General features: G+C 56.8%; 1 protein-coding gene across 13 annotated transcripts in view; it reads right to left on the reverse strand.

Moving 5' to 3' along the window:
• The window catches only part of ADCYAP1R1 (ADCYAP receptor type I), an 84160-nt gene that overhangs the window by 47525 nt on the left and 20955 nt on the right, over positions 1-15680 (reverse strand). For 6 of the 13 annotated variants that reach the window (XM_087860929.1, XM_087860928.1, XM_045792912.2 and 3 more), the window contains exon 1: positions 9476-9786. The exons of 1 other annotated variant lie outside the window; for it this stretch is intronic. The gene's annotated coding sequence lies outside the window, so the exon portion shown is untranslated. Of the gene's footprint in view, positions 1-8985; positions 9073-9475; positions 9787-15680 lie in introns of those variants that run through there. 6 more of the 13 variants (XM_087860931.1, XM_087860930.1, XM_045792915.2 and 3 more) reach the window with 3 other exon arrangements.

The following is a 15680-nucleotide window of genomic DNA, read 5'->3' on the forward strand; positions in this document are numbered from 1 at the left end:
GGCAGGCTGGGGAAGCACCGGTGCCAGCATCCCTGGGCTGTGCTGGACTCTCAGGCCTGGGTTTCTGTACCCACTCCCAGGCCCTCCACACCTCTACTGGTCACAGGCTGCTTCTGGCATGACATGGCACTGCTGGTCCCCAGTGGGCTCGGTCACCTCCACTCTCCCTGGGGAGCCTAAAGCCCTGTCTGCTGAGGCAGGAGCTGACACTCTGACCTGCGTGGCTGCAGCAGAAGAATGCCTGGCCCCTGCCCCGCACCAGAAACTGCAGGCTGTCTCTCTCTCTCTCGGCCAGGCCAGCGGAGGGCTTAGAGAAGCCATCGCAAGGCAGAAAATGTCTGAGAGCCACAGCTGACTCTTCTGCACCCAGGACAATGTCAGGCCAAAGGCTGGCGAGATGTGAAGTCAGGTGGGCCCCCACCCAGGACCACGCCAGGTGGCCCTGGCACCTCCATCAGCCCCTCCAGCAGGGGTGCCAGCAGCCTCAGCCTGCAGCCTGTGCCTGGGCTCTGGCCTCCGCACCCAGCCACAATCTAGACCCTCAGCTTCTGTGGGTCTCAGCTGTCTTAGCCAGGAGGAAGGTGACTCCTCATCTCAGCTCCCCCCTGGCCAGCAGGGCCCAGACCAGAGCCAGAGAAGGGAAATGGGTGCACAGCCTGTGTCACTAAGCAGACACAGCGCTCCTTCCTCAGGGGCCACCTCCCTTGTACTCCCAGCAAGGTGCCACCAGAAACAGGGGCCAGCGGTTGTTTCTGTCCCTTGGGGGAGACCTCTGCCCTGGGGCACAGAGCAAGGTTCCTGGAAAAGGGCACTGAGTCCTTCTGAGTGAGGCAAGAGCACTCAGACATGAAATCAGGGCTCCCTTTCTCAGTGACACCCCAAGATGGCAACAGCACTTCCTGCCTCCTTCAGGACAGGGATCCCACAAAGAGAGACTTGCCACCCCCTCCCCGAGCCCCAGTCCCGGTCTGAAGATGCATTCTGACCTCTTAGTGCACATGCAGCCCAGACCACCCATCAGAACCACTGAGGAGCATTTAAAAATACCCCTGCCCCACTGAGTCAGTCTCTCGGGGGGGGGGGGGGGGGGAGGGGGGGCCAGACATCAGTGCTGGTTTCGGCTCTCCAGGTAACTCTCAGGGAGAGTAGGATTTTAAAGTCCCTGTTTTGACCTTCATGAGAACACAGAGAGCTGGCCCGGAAAAGCGAGCAATTTCCACGACTCTGGCTGCTCTCGGGGCAAGTGGGGGGCAGCAAGCAAGCGGAGAATGAATCTGTGTTTGAGAGCTGGCTGATTTCTGATTATCTCCTCCCTCTCTCTCCCTCCCCCCCCCTCTGACACACACACACACACACACAAATACACAGAAACAGGTCCACAGAGAAGAGCATAAACACATGTCAACCCCACAGAGACAAAGAGAGACGTTTATCCCCACGGCACCCACCTGAGGCATTGACATACCGCCACGCATGGAATTCGCAAAGGTGGAGATTCCTTCAGGGGCTGACAGACAACTCCACACGCACTCCCACACGCTCCCCTCCACAGAAATGCAGAAGCGCATGCAGACCACCGGAGAACGCACGCACAGAGGCCATCGGAGAGCAGCGCAGGGACTCACGTGTGTCTACCAGACTCTCGATCTAGGTGGTCCCACACACCGATTCTGCAAAGGCACTCAGACACACAGAGGCAATTAGATGTATCTGGATTCAGGCACAGGCGCGCACACAGACAGACGCACGGCCCCACGCGAGCACGCACGCGCTCACGCACTCACACGGGGACGCCAGCCTCGCGGGCTGCTCCTGCCCGCTCCCGGCAGGCCCGCTGCTCGGCCGCAGCTGCCCTGATTGAAAACAAGCTGGAGCAGGGGCCCCAGCCCAGCCGTGCCCCGGCTCTGCTTTGTCGCTAGGCTGCTGAGGCAATGATGGGAAGCAGCCCAGGGACGCAGGGTGGAGGGGCTGGGGTAAGCTGCACGCACGGCCTCGTTTGGAACTAGACCCGGGTTCCCCATTCCCACGGTTGCCCTCTTTTTTTTTTAATTGAGATGTAACTGACATATAACATTCTATTAGTTCCAGGTACACAACGTAACGATTGGATATTTGTCTATATTGGCACCACAGGAAGTCGAGTTAACATCGTCACCACAGGTTACAACATTTTTCTCCTGATGAGAACTTTTAAGATCCACTCCCTTTGCCCACGAGTGTCTCTTGTTCACTCTCCCCACCACTCCCCTGCCCACTAGACTCACCCACAAGAGAGAGTGTGGGAGCTCCCCGGCCGGATCTTCCCACGCCCCCACCCTAGCTGGGGACCTCAGGGATCACCTTCTCTAGCTTCTCCAAGATGACAGTCTCCTCAGCCCCTTCTGGCGCTTCTGCCCGCCCCGCCATCCACGCTCTGACACCTCCATGCCCCATCCTTGATGGACCGTGCTCAGAGTTTACAGCTGGAGACCACCTGCTCCAAACCTGCTCCTCTTGTGGGCCACGGGCATGGTGCCCCTGGGTGTGTCCCCTGGGCCGGCCACCTGCAGCGCCGTCAGCTGCTCCTCCTCCCCCTTGTCCTGGCTGCCTCCCTCCTCTACCCTCCCTCAGCCTGCCAGTGACCCTCACACAGGACAAGGCTAGGCCTGGCCACTGCAGTTTGGGGTTGGACTCTCCCCTCCCTGATGATGAACATGGGTTCTTTCGGCCCAGCCATGTAGCTGGCTCAGGACCACCTGGTCACCAATATTCCTAGGCTCACTCTCTTAGGTCCAGGCTCTGCTGGGGCAATTGGCGTTTGCAACTAATCTGAGAACAATTAAATCTGGCTCCCTGGCATTTATGGTGGGGGACATGGGGACCATTCTGCTAGAGTTTTAAGCCTTAGGACTTCAGGCAAGCCAGTTTTTCCTGTGCCTTAATTTGACTGTCTGTAAAATGGAAATAATAGTAATGCGTATCTCATAGATACTACTGTGAGACACCAACAAATTCATGTAAGTAAACTACAGAGTAGATAGCATAGCCTGGTTCCCAGGAGGGCATACAGGCATTAAATGTTATTAATTTCTTTCAGCTGTGTTCAGGTTTTTGCCCCTCTTGCTGTCACCTTTGTGACACCACCCCATAGCCTCGCATCACTTTCAGAACGGGAGCAGCAGGACCTCTGCACCTTTATTTGCTAATGACTAATATTTATCAAACAGTATGTGCCAAGCACTCTTCCAAGCAGTTTGCATTAACTCCTTTCACCTGCCCCCAAACTTGAAGCAGTTACTAGCATTATCCTCATTCTATAGCTAAGGTGACTAAGGCACAGAGAGACTAAGTAACTTCTCCAAGGTCACACAGCAAATACGTGGTAGAGCTGGGAAGGGAACCCAAGCAGCCTGGCTCCAAAACTTGTACACTCTATCCTTACACTCCTGCCATTCTCTGTCTCCAGCACAAGGAAGATCAGCTCAGAACTCACTGTATGTTATTAGTGATCCTTCTTACACCTTTGGGGATTGGTCAGACCTTCTGCTACCCCCTGCCCATATTTCTACAGCTGAAATAACTTCCTTTGGAAGAGTTCATTATAGACACACCATTTCACACCTGAGATGGACACCTTCCGTCTTAAAGACCACCTTCCATTATTACTACTGAGTTCCCTGTGGGGAAACTGAGCCCAGAGAAGGGGAGATACTTTTCAAGGTCACACAGCAGAGAGTACTGGAGCCCTGCCTGGCAGGAATGGATGTGTGACAGATACGTGGTCTAGAGGGGAGTCGGCTCCCCCGTCCACACTCCGGAGGCCCTCTTCAGGCCCCACCAGCCCGGTGACTGATGGCAGCGGGAACAGACAAGAGCAGCCGTGTCCTCCGATGAGCCACTGCGCCAAGCACACAGGAAGACAGCATCATCAGTCAGCACACCGGAGCCAGCTGTGACTCACTGGGCTCCCAACTTTCCCCATGGAGTGGGAGGGGACTCTGAGACCCTCCAGCCACTCCCCTCTGCCCCACAACCTGCAGGACCCTTTCTGCTGTACCCCAGCTAAGGATGGCTCAGCTCCTGGGATGGGGTGCTCACCCCCCTCCAGCGGCTGCTCCAGGGTCCTCAGGGGAAAGCTCTGATATCTTTCCACCATGTCCTTCCAGGCCAGCCTTTGTCTTCTGGACACCCCCACAGTGGGAGGGCAGCACCTCCCCCTCCCCCTCCATTGGGCCACATAGATCTAGGTGCTTCTTCTGTCCTCATGGGGCTGGGGCCATCCAGGCTACCCCCTTTGAACTCCTCTGGCTGCTCAGCATCCCTCCCTGTCACTGGGCAGTGCCAAGCCTGACATGCCACACATGACCCAAGAGAAGTGGATCACTGGCCTCCCTTGCTCACCACATACTCTTTTTTAATGCACCGGAGCAGGGCCTGCCCCCCACTTCCTCCACTCCCTCCCAGGGCAGGAAACCAGGGAGGGAAGACTGAAAGATAAAACGTTACCTCCCCCCAAGTTCACCCCTCAAAGGGATGGAACCACACTTGCTTCTGGGAAGGAACAGGGAACCTCTAGAACCCCTTTCCTCCTCGGTAGGGTCAGAGCTGATGAAGGACAGAGCCCAAAGCCGGGTAAAGGGCCTCCGGTCAATCGCAGGATTAATCATTCATGCTGATGCTCCTGTGGGTGTTCAAACCTTCCCCTTTCAGAGCCTGGCCACTGGCATCCTTTGAAGGATCCCTTACGATTCCACCCACACCCTCCACTGGGACATGTGGGAAACCAGGGCTCAGGGTAGGGAAGGGCTGGGCTGGAACGCACATGTGAACGTTAGCACTGTTACCCCATCTCACTTTTGAGGGTCTGAGGCCCCGAGAAACCAGGATAATTTCCCAAGGTCATGCTGCAAAGCCCTTCCACACTGACTAGTCCAGGCACCTCTGCTGTCCTGGAAGGGGTGCTGGGAGTTCTCTGCCAGGGAGAGACCCGCCACCCCCCACGGAGCAAGGGCAAGAGGGGGAGAAGGTGGGGAGGAGGAAGCAGAAGATAACAGAAGCGGGGATTCTGTATAGCAGGGAGGGACCTGGTGGAAGGCAGTGGGAGGCGTGGAGTGAGAGGGTGGGAGGAAGGGGACGGGAAGTCAGGAGCAGACCCTTGTCTGTCGACAGTCTAGTGAGCACCTCAAAGGCAGCCTCTCTATCTGCTGACGCTTGTTAACCAGTGGGTATGAGCCCCTGGAAGGGAGGGCTAGCTCGGATTCGCATGGGCCCCCAGCATCCAGTGGGGGCCCAGAGATCTCTGCCGAGTGCCTGGTGGATAGGCTTGGGAAGGTGACTTGGGGGTGCTGAGGGGGCTCAGCAAAATGTCAGGAGGTGGGGGTGGACGAGAGGGTGGGAGGTAGCTGCCAGTCTGTGGGTGCCAGGGACACTGCAGCCTTGGTCCCTGGAGTAGGACGGGAGCACTGAAGAGCCCTAAGCTGGGGAGTGAAGTGATAAGCTTCCCACTGAAGCAATACTCCTCAAAATGCTGGCAAGCTAGCAGAAGGGGAAAATCCCACACTGAGGCCATTTTCTGGATTCAGGATAGAGGTGATTGTGGCTTGGGCAGGGAAGGGCAGCTGGAATGGAAAGAAGGGAACAGAATCTAGAGACACAGGGAAAATGAGAAAGGAAAGTCTCCCTGGCCCACTTCAGGGAAGATGGCAGGAAGGAAATGTCAAAAGGGAACAGGAAAGGGGAAGAAACCGAAGGCAAGACCTGGTTCAACACGCAGCCTTAAATCAGAACCTGGGAAATGTGGAGGGGCCTACAAGGGAGCTATGAATTTTTTTTTTTCTCGGCCAAGCCTCTGCGGTGCCCATTTGTCAGGGGGTAAGTTTGAGGACAGTGAAGGCAATGCATGGGCATGACACTGGGAGGAGAGCATCCAGGTAGTCCTCAAGGTCAAAGCCACCTCCCACCACATCTCTAGGAAGCCCACCCTGGCTGCACCTGCCTCCACTGATCTCACCCTTGTCTGAACCACCAGCCCTAGATAAGAAGATCCTCTCTCCTGCCTGGGCCGTTTCGGGTCCTACCCTGCTCACTGTGAGTTTCAAATCTTTCTGGAAACATGGGGCATGTCCAGGTGTCTCTGCATCTCCCTCCTGGTGGAGGTGGGCATGGACCTGGACACCAGAGGCTGAATGGGAAAGGGGACTCCGGACCTATTTGGTGAGTTGAAGTGACACGATGTCATTTCACGTTCATGAATGCTGTCTCAGGGTGTCCTTAGAGTAGATTTATCACACAGACACAGCGAAGGCCTGTCTGGGCTGGAATGCTGAGGCCAGGCAGGGAGCCTCTCCCGGCACTGACCCATTAAGCAGATGGGCACTCTGAGCTCCAGGCAGAGTGAAAGGAAGCATCCAAGGCCCCCTAGGGCAGCTCAGGCTCCCAAGACCAAGCCCTCCCTCCTTTAATCTTTTAAACCACTTTTCTTCTCTAACCTTCCGGCCCAGAGGTTGGCAAACACTTCTAGCAGGTCAGACCCAGCCAGTCAGCTAAGAATGGTTTTTTACATTTTTTAAATGGTCAGAAAAAAATTAAAAGACTCATATTTCATGACACATAAAAATTGTATGAAATTCAAACGTCAGCATCCCTAAGCAGAGTTTATCAGACCCCATCCAGGCTCATTTGTTTACGTATCATCTATGGTGGCTTTCCCGCTACAACCGCAGAACAGAGTGGCTGCCACAGGGTGCACGGCCAGCAGAGCCAAAGTATTTACTATCTAGCCCTTTACAGGAAAAGTGTGTCAACCCTCCGTCGAATCTCATGCCACATATGCACTTTCTCTATTCAATTCTGCATGCATCTGGACTTTCATTGCGGAAGACTTTAGTGATCTTCCTCGGGCAAGTGTCTGAGTGCCCAGGTGTGCCCAGATCTGGGTGAAACAGTGTGTCCCAACGTCCGTATGTCTTTCTGCTGGTGTGTCTCCTGCCCCAGCTCTCTGGCAGGTGTCATTGGAAACCTACATGTCTTCTTGGCGGTGTGTCACTCCCTCTTTGTGTGTCACCGTGGGGGTGGCTGTCACCATGTGCCTCTGACGGCATCCAGGGCTCAGTACAAATGTCGCCGCTGAGGAGTTTCCAAGCCTGTATGTTGCCAGGCAGCTGGACCACTAGGCCCAGCACGTTCAGTCTCTGGACTCAGATTCCTCTGTTCAGGGGCAGCCAAGGTTTCCAGGGCCTTTGGCCCTACCAGTGTAGAAAGCCCCCGGGCAACCCTGTCTGGGGTATCAGACTTCTGCTCGCATACCTCCCGAGACAGGAAACCCACTGTCACCCCCGGTGTGGGCTCCACGCTGGGTGGCTCTCAGGGAAGGAGGCCTTCCTGGCACTGAGCAAAGCCCCGGCTCTGTGCTTGGCACACCTTGGTTCTGCCCTCTGGCAGACAGCACAAAGTGTCCTCCACTTACTCCGTGCCAGCCCTCGGTCAGTGAAGACTTCGTCGCTGGGAGGCCAGAGACCTGGGACACTCAATCTAAGGCCACATCCCCAGGAAGAAAGCCACCTTGTGGCCTGAGCTCTTGTTCTTCCTAGCCTCTTAGTTGCACATACTGATCTGTAAACACCCACTTTATGTGTTTGCTTATTCAACACAAATTGAGGGAGTGTCCCCAGGTAGGAGCATGGCAGGGAGGGGTGGCCACATGAAAAAAAAAGGGGGGGTCCCAAAGTGTTTCTCCAATCAACTCCCTGTCAGCCTGAACTTTACACAAAAAGGGACTTTAATGGACGCTCTAGCCTGATTAGTCCTCAGAATGCAGAGAAGGGTCCCTCCAGAGACTCCCCACAGACACCTGTCCTCATTGCACACAGGGGCAAACAGACCAGAGGGAGCCTGGCCCAGATACAGACCCACCAATGAATCATCCATAGAGGAAGGAACCGGGTCCACATCCCTGGTCACCCCACACACCTGTTGATGGATTGGTTGGAAGATTTGGCCACGGGCCTACCTCAATGTGTTCTGCCTCTAATCCATGTGTTCCAATTTTGGTTTGTATCCAGTCTGGCACCTCTGCTTGCCCTCCCCAAGGTCAGTGGGGAGCAGGAGCCCCAGATTCAGCTGGGCACTGGGGGATCTGCCAACCCCACCTGCAGCCAGCACCAGAATGAGATTGGAGCCTCCTGAGAAAATCTGGGTACTGCTGCTGCCCACCCCCTTCCCAAGCTCATAGTTTTTCATCCCCTTCATTAGTTCACATCCACTCAAAAGCCCGGACCTAGCCTGACCTGATGCTTGTCTCTCTCTGCCCAACAGCAGTCCCAAGGCAAATGGCCCTCAGAGACCTTGTGTAGCCCCATCCCATCCCCCAACCACCCCCTACACAGGGCTGTTCACCAGAAAAGCTGAATGCTGTGTCTATTCTTTTTTTAAGGGGGAGAGGGAATGCTTTGTGGGGCACTGTAAGGCCGGGGTAAAGTCGGGGAAACCGGACTGCACTAAAAGCAAATTAATGGTCTGGAGAAGTCGCAGGGGTCCACCACCCCTCCCCCAGCAGCTTCCTAAGGGGGCCTGAACTCCTTCCAGTGGTGAGGTTCCATTCCCCAGCTCTGGGTAAAATGCAATCAGCTTCTGGCCGGGCTCCCTCCAGAGCAGCTAGCTTCATCCACTGGAGCCCTGGCCCCTTCTGACCCGCTCAAAGCTCCAAAGTCCCGCCCAGGATGTGGCCCCCGCCTCCCGCAGCTGCAGCAGGAGCCTGTGCCTTTAAGGCGGCCGGCAGGGGTCTCGGGCTGGCCCACTTCGGCCTCCCTGGGCCGGAGCTTTTCTCCCACAGGCCCCCTTAGGGCGTTTTCTGCGAGACCACCTAAGCCCAGGCATCAAGACCCCATCCCCTCTGCGCCGCGGGAAACCGAGAGACGACGCTCTTTTGAACAATCCCGAATGTGTCGCTATAGGCGGACATTCTAGGCTGGCCCCTACCCCCACCCACTCAGGACATCGCTTGCCCACCTCTCAGACCCCGTGAGGACCGCGGTAGCCAGCACCCAGAGACCCTCCAGCGTCGCCTTCCCGATCCGCGTAGGCGCGTCCGTCTGCCTTGGGAGTAGGGAGACAGGTCCCTCTGGGTCCCTCTGGCCGCAGTGCCTTTCCTGCCCCCTGGTCCTCCCTCTGGCACACGGAGGGGCGAGAGGTAGCCCCCCGGGGGCTGCAAGGATCGGCTGCCCCAAGTACTATGCCAGATATTGAGGGGTGGGGGAAGGGGGGGGGGGCGTTGTCAGATGTCGCGCAGGAAGGGAGCAGCAGCGGGAGGGGGCTTCATTTCGATCTCCGCAGGTTGGCCCGCGCTGGTCCCGGTGGAGGACGCGGCTCGCCGGGATCACCGAGCTGGAGGAAGAGGTCCGCGGTCCCCCGGGGAGGGGGGCGGGGGGCGAGGGTTCTGGATCGGGAGGGGGTGTGCGGGTTGGCCGTGGAGGGTCAGGGGCGGCTGGGCGGCCCTTACCTGCTCACAGCCGGGCCTCGCCGCGGGGCTGCGGGCTGCGGGTCGGCCCGGGGCAGACTCCGTGGGGAGGGCGCACAGCGGGAGTCCGCGCCCCGAGCCGCCCGGGGATGGGGAGCGTGTGCGCCGAGGAGCGCGCGCCAAGCCCCGGTCTCCGCGTCCGTGTGTCCGCCGGCGGCCGGTGTCCGCGGTCTCTGTGCGGCGGCGTGTGCGTGTGCGCACGCGGGGACCGCGCTCGTCTAGAGCCGCCACCGCCGCCGCCGCCGCCGCCAGTCACCGCCTGGGGCCCGAGTGTGGCGCCCCCCGCCTGCCCTCGCCCGCCCCGCGCCGCGCACCGCCCAGCCGGCTCTGCCCTGCGGGAGAGGCGCCGCCTCCGCCGCGAAGCCAGGCCGGGGGACGGAGGGAGGCGACCGACCACCGCCTCCGCCGCGCACTTCGCAGGGTTGGGGGCGGGTGTAGACCAATGGGCGCCCGGGGGAGGGGTTAGGCCGGGGTTGTGCGGGGGAGCGGGACCCCGCCCGCCGCGTTCGCCAGGCCTCTCGGCTGACACCAGCAAAAAGCTGCGGTGGAGACCCCTGGGCGGACGGTGCGGAGGCGACGACCCCCTCTGTGGCTGGGCTTCCGCAGCTCAGAGTCCGGTCTTCGCTGGGGCTCACTGCCCTCCTTTCCACCCGCCCCAAGGTACACAGAGCGAGAAAGCCCTCTTCCTTCTCCCTTCTGCGTCCTCTGAGCCCCTGTCTGTCCATCTGTCTGCTCCTCTGCTTCCTCCTCCGGGAAGCCTTCCTTGAGCGGCAAGTCCCAGACTCTGCTTGAGTTACTCTTTCCCCCACAGCCCGGGCCTGGGAAGGTCAGCTAGCTTTGGCCTGCCTGGGTGAACTCATGTGTGACCCCCTGGAGAACATCTCTATGGATAGGAAGGGGCAGGGGGCTTACAACAACTTAAAAATGATACTGCTCTGGAGTCAGAGTGCCTGTGCTCTGTGAGCTTGGGCTGGTGACCTGACCTCTCTGAGCCTCAGCTTCTTCACCTGTACAGGGGAATACCTACCCCCACAACTTGACAGCAGCATTAAACAAGAATGGTACGTGTACCCCATAATAGGTTTTCAGATTACTATTGCTACTGTTATTGTAGTCCTACTCAGCCTCTTCCTAGTACAGGTGGATAAATGAGGCTTAATGAGGGGAACTGAACTGGCCAAGGTCATGCAGCCAGTCAGTAGTGGAGCCAAAGCCTAACTGAAAACAGTTACCCACTCCCAGGCAAAGTACTTAACCCTTGCCCACCCACACCCACACCCCCTGTTCCTGCCTGCCCCAGCTCTGGGTTTCTGGTCACCCCCCAGGCCTGAGCATCCCAAGAGCTCCCTCCATACCCCCATCCACAGTTCTGCAACCAGACTGTCCTTCCCCATCCCAGTAAGTTATTGTCCAGCCTCCCGTGGGCCAAGCCTTGGGTGTGGCTGCCTTATTAAGGAAGCCTCAGGAAGGAGGGGGGAGGGGGGAGAGATGAGTTTTTCCTTGGGGGATTCCAGTCCAACTGAGGAGAAGAGGAATCCATATAGAGACTTATAGGTTGTATCTGAGGCCCCAGAAAGAGGCAAGGAGTTCCTAGGTCCACACAGTGACTTGGTGGTGTCTCTTCGCTGCACAGAGAACGCTAGCCCCTGCTGGTACTTCACACTGTTGGTTCTGCATGAACCTCATTCTGTTCAGTCCAGGAAAACTTCCTGGGGGAAGAGAATGCCAGTCCTCCTCTGTATCAATAAAGAGTGAGATCTTTGGAGAGAAGAGGGCCAGGTGCTGTACTGAAGTCAGAGAGACAGACAGACAGGACCTCCCTCTGGACCTGGCTACTCCCCTGCCTAGCTCGTTGCCCTAACCCCTGGGAGCCTGCTTCCTTCCTCTGCTGTGAAGATCAAATGAGATACTGTGCATGAAGGTGCTCTGTAGACTGTGAAATGTCGGGAGAGGGAAGGAAAGGCTGCCGGGAGTCTCAGAGTCAGGAGGGAAGCAGGAAGTTCAAGACGCCGGGGGCCTGGGAGTGTGGGGAAGGGTGGAAATCGAGAGTCACCTAGGTCAGGCCAGCTCAACCTGGAAATGTCAATGGCCAGGGCCCGGGAAGAGGTCCCCTTGGCTCTGAGCTTCTTCATTCTGTCCCAGGTTTAGTCCCTTTTTTATACCTAGTCCTCTAGGTCCCACACAGGGCTCTGTATCTCCTGCTGTCTGTTCTGTGTCCCCACATGTTTGTCTTGGTGTGGGCAGTGAGAACTTTTGTACATTGGTCCTGGAGGGGGCACCTCTCCAATTCTCTCCAAAGTGCTGTATGGGCCGGCCAGCCTTGTAGACAGACTCTAATCCCAGCCCTACCTAGGAGCATCAGCCTGGGAGAGGCACAGAGGTGACCATCAGAGCTCGAATCCAAGAGGGTTGTCCAGTCCCCTCCCCCGTGAATGAAGTGCCTGAGCCCAGAGGGATGAGAGGGCTAGGCTGAGGACACACAGGCTGATTTCTCATCAAGTTGGGGACCAAAGCCTGGGTCCCGGTGTTCAACTTAGTGGTGTTCAACCTGGTGGGCTGTTTCCATCATGCGGGAGGCCTAGGCTGGGCTCTCACATCCTGGACTCTTCTCTGCTCATCGGGACAGAGGCTCTGGTCTCTCCCAACAAACGTGGTTCTCCTTGAGCTGCTCTTCAAGGTTCCCGAGATGGCGCCTCCCCAAAGACCCGAGCCAGAGTCTCCCCCTTCTTCTGAGCCAGCCAGCCCATTCTCACCCTACCTGCCTGGCTTGGGGAAGATTGGAGGCTGAGGGCCCACCCTTGGGAGTGGTCTCCTCCCAAAGGACCCCTTGAGTTGCCTTCTCTCTCCTAGGGAGAGAGGTTGGGGGTCTTCTCAACAGCCTTTTCCCTACCCTGAGGTGCTCACCGCCTCAGCTCCCTTCCACATGCCAGCCAGCCAGGCGGGCAGCGGCTGAAAAATACAGCTTTTAATTCAATTTTCTGAGACATGGCTGAGGGAGATGAATGCCAGGCTGCCCTACCCAGCATTCATCTCTCCTAGCAGCAGTGCCCTCCATGACTCCTGGCCCCCCAGCCCAGCCCAGCCCTTCTGCTGCTCAGTGAAGGAGAACAGCCCATTGGAGGACACGGAGGCATTTTTGTTATAGATAGCTGACATGTGCTGAATGCTCTCCCTGCCTTGGGCCAGTGTTTCTCAACTCTCCTGGCTCCGGAGTCCCTGGGGAGCTTTAAAAATATACCCATGCCCCAGACTGAGCATGTGAAATCACTAGACGGTCGGTCTGTGGTAAGGCCCAGGCAAAAGTATTTTCTTTAAAGCTCATTCTAACGTGCAGCTAAGGTTCAGAACCACTGTCACACGCCCTCTGCTAAAGGCTTTACGTGCCAGCATCCCAAGGTGGCGTGCTCGAATGTCCAGCACTGGTCATGTGTGTACCGCGATAATGTCCCTCAGCCTGCTAGGTAGCCAGGAACTATGTGAATATTTTTGTTTCCTACGTGCTCCAAGACATGAAAAGCATGGGAAGTAACTGCCTTACGTGCATTAACCTATTTAACTCATGTTTGGGGAATGGGCCTTGAATGCCAGGCTCTAGAGTATGTGTTTCTTTCTGTGGAGTAGAAAATACTGATTCTGGGTCAGTCCTCCCTCAGGCCAGTGGGAGCCAGAGGCCTAGATTATAAATCTTGGGGGACATTTGATTCCAAAGGCCCTCTGATCGCCTCCTCCATCTGTGGGGGACCCAGACAGCCCCAGGGGCATCAGGGAATGCCCACTGGAAGGCCAGGAAGCACAGTAGAGCAAAGCAGCAGGGAAGCTTTGGAATGTTCAGCCCCATGCAGGTGTATAAGCCACGCCCGTTGCCCCATAAAGGTCCCCTCTCCCACAGATACACAGGCTCCGGGACACCGCAGGCATCAGGGCCTGGGCTCCCCTGAGGTGGCAGCCTTTCCACAAGCAGACCCCACAGGTCGGGTACACTCTGATCCCCTGCCCTCCCATCTGAGGTCAGCATCCTCATCTGATGAACCAATGCCATCAAGCACTGTTTCAGTGACCCCGTGGACACTGGTCCTCAGGGCCTTAGGATTCTCTGAGAAACCAAGGCAATGAACATAAGGCTACTTAGAGCCATGGTTTTCCAAGTGTGCTCCAGGAGCTGTGGAAGTCCTGCCTCATCACAGGCCCGGGGTGCAGGAGGAAAGGAGACTCATCCTTAGAGCTGAGGAGTCTGAGTCCCTCTGTCCTGCGCCCCCCCCCCACACACACACAGGGCACGGCAGTGGATAAGGATGAGCAAGGGGAGGACTGTCTGGAGTAGGGGGAGGTGGGACCAGGGAACCAGGAATGTGGGGCCCTGAATTCTAAGTGCAAATGTGACTGGGTAGCACCCCATTTCACAGACAGAACAAATGAGGTTCTGGGAACAGAAACGACTGGCTCAAAGTGACAAGGTTAACTAGTGACAGAGCTGGGCCACATACCGGGTCTCTGAACTTTCAGTTCTGGGCTCTCTCCCCTGAAGCACGATAACTCTCAGAAAGGAAGTTAGAAAAAGGTCTTTAATCCCTTAAAGTTCAGAGTAAAAGTGAGAGATTGAGTCTCCTTCCTCCATGTTCACAAATACTCAAGTGCAGCCTCATGCTCAGATAAGCAGCCTCCTGAATACACATACTTGTGACATGTGAGTGTAATTTGCACACGTACACATGTGCGTTTCTCTGCCCAGAGGGGCATTCACGTGGGGTCTGAGCATGCGCACACAGCCACCCAAGGCCCCCTCCACAGATAAGTGGTAATAAAGTACATCTTCTCTACCAAGATAGAGAGACGTGTTTTCTCTCCTGCAGAATTGCACGGGCAGTGGGCCTCTCGGTGAGGCCTAGCTTCTTCGCTGTCAGACAGGGACGTTTCTCACTCACCTTCTGAAGCCACCCCCCCCCCCGCCCCGCCGCCCCCGGAACTTCGCTGTTTAGCCATGATACCCTGCGGGGGACAGGATTGAAGGAGAATGCACTATTCTCACCTCCAACTTCTCTCTATCCACAGGGCTTTTCCTTTCTTACCCCTACCCCCATCCCCTCCTCCCTCTCTGGCACGTTCTGGAGTTGGTGTGTTGTACTCTCCTGCTGCAGAAAGGACTCCTCCTGGGAATCCTACAAATGGGCCATATTGTGCGTGTTCAAGAGCCCTACCGTGCATGCCCTGCCCTCTGATTGCTAGGGGCTCCGTCACTGACCACAGTCTGGTTCTGGCTCCTACTGGGCTGGACACCCGCTCCCCTCTGCCTGCTCTCCCTGCCCCCATAGATCCCACAGTCAAAGCCAGGTCTCACTTGCTCTTGCTCCAGTTTCCTCGGAGCCGGACTTGGCTGCCTTGAAAATAACAGTGCACCCAGCCCGCCACAAGTCCTGGCTTTAATGCGGGGCCTCGGCAAGCACGGAGGTGTGGAAATTACAGATAATTCGTGTGGGAGGCAGCAGCACGCATGAGGCTTGGATACAGCCGTTCCCAGAAAAGCAGCTCGGGATAATAGGGGCTTGTGGCAGGCTGAGCCTTGACTCAGTGTCGTGCGAACGATGCTGATAATTATATTAAAAGTAGGGCAAATAGAACGTTCTTTGCCGACCAACTTTGGGAGCAGGTTGGCAGCTGATGAAACAACTCTGCCATGGCAGAGGGGAGCATTGTCTGCAAGGAATTCGCTGGGGCACTGGGGGCCCTAGGCCCTGAGCAGGGGCAGGGAAGCTGGCTGCAGCCAGGAGGATGGGGTGGACCCCAGGCTTTGCATCCATTCAAGGGCAGGGTGTTATATCAGGCTTCTACTGCTGCGTAACAAGTTACCACAAACTTAGGGGCTTCGAACAAATCACATTCATGATCTCAGTTTCCTTGGGGGGCAGGAGTACAGGTAGGATCCCCTGCTTAGGGTACCACAAGACTGCAGTCAAAGTATCAGCCAGGCCTGGGTCTTGTCGGAAGCTGGGGGTCTTCTCCCAAGGTTGTAGGCAGTCTGTTCCTCATGGATGTGGGGCTAGGGCCCTCAGCTTCTAGAAGGTTCCCAACATCCCTGTTATGTGGCCCTCTCTACAACATGGCAGTTTGCTTCTTCAAGGCCAACAGGAGAGAGACTCTGCCTCTCTGTCTTTGACTTCTAGACCCCCTTGGAAAGGGCTCACATGATTAG

The sequence above is a fragment of the Ursus americanus genome, chromosome 3, assembly GCF_024610735.1.
Source record: "Ursus americanus isolate L20-20 chromosome 3, mUrsAme1.1.p, whole genome shotgun sequence".
NCBI classification, from domain to species: Eukaryota; Metazoa; Chordata; class Mammalia; order Carnivora; family Ursidae; genus Ursus; species Ursus americanus.